This window comes from Sinocyclocheilus grahami, unplaced genomic scaffold (assembly GCF_001515645.1).
Source record: "Sinocyclocheilus grahami isolate Dianchi unplaced genomic scaffold, SAMN03320097.WGS_v1.1 scaffold228.1, whole genome shotgun sequence".
NCBI lineage: Eukaryota > Metazoa > Chordata > Actinopteri > Cypriniformes > Cyprinidae > Sinocyclocheilus > Sinocyclocheilus grahami.
In genome coordinates, this window is record NW_015505407.1 from 72,757 (window position 1) to 73,814 (window position 1,058).

At 35.0% G+C, this 1,058-nt stretch overlaps 1 long non-coding RNA gene across 1 annotated transcript; it reads right to left on the bottom strand.

The window, feature by feature from the left end:
• Positions 1-211: 211 nt before the first annotated feature.
• On the bottom strand, positions 212-1,015 carry LOC107597133 (uncharacterized). Its single transcript, XR_001610435.1, has 2 exons — positions 940-1,015; positions 212-411 (listed from the first exon to the last, which is right to left on the bottom strand). It is a non-coding gene; the product is annotated as an uncharacterized lncRNA (long non-coding RNA).
• Positions 1,016-1,058: the final 43 nt, after the last annotated feature.

A 1,058-nucleotide genomic window follows, 5' to 3' on the forward strand; every position in this document is an offset into this window, starting at 1 on the left:
CATCAAAACAACACCAGAAGCAGAATGTATCTGTTAAATTGAAATGTCTGTCAAATGCCAACACCAAACTGAAAATAAATCAAAATGAACAAGGAAACCGAATTGTAGAAATACTTTGAAGGAAATAAAAGATGAAATTCTACATGTTTGTGATATTACTGAGGGACCAAATTGTTATTCTTTATTAACAATCAGTAATATCACAAACATGTAGAATTTCATCTTTTATTTCCTTCAAAGTATTTCTACAATTCGGTTTCCTTGTTCATTTTGATTTATTTTCAGTTTGGTGTTGGCATTTGACAGACATTTCAATTTAACAGATACATTCTGCTTCTGGTGTTGTTTTGATGACTCCTTTTCGATTCTTAACTTCGATTTCTTTGTCCCCTTGGAAAGACTTGACACATCCTGAAACACAGAGAACAATATGTCATTGCAATCAGTTACTAACAACCTAACAGGTGAAAATAACTATTAGTTAAACAAAATATGAAACAAATCATGCATCCATGCTTCCACAAAACATGCTTGTATAGTTACTGAAATTTGATCCCGAGGTAGTAATGTAGTCTAGTAATATTCTGATTTGGGAAGTATAACAAATCATAAATACTGATATGCAACCTAAAGCCAGGGACACACTTAACGACTAATTGAATCATTCTAAATGCTGACTGTAAACACCAACTGAACGCAAATGGCTCTGACACATTTGGGTGTGATCAGTTTTAAGTATCAAATTACATTCATAACCAGCCTTACAGTTGTGTAGCGTGTTCCTGGCTTAGCTAATTAACTAATTAACTTAACTAATCTCAGCTGGCAAGATGGCTGGTTCACACGTACCTGGCTAACACATGGGGCCAGGCCACAGTGCATATTGGTATTATAATATCATATTAGCATATGTGAATAGCAATTAAAGAAACCACTCACCATTTCTCCAGTGTAACAATTCCACAGTCAACAGTCCCTAACACAAATGTACATCACAATAGTGATGTTGGTCATCTTCTTCGTTGGAGTTTTACGGCAGTTGGCATCCATAGTGTTGC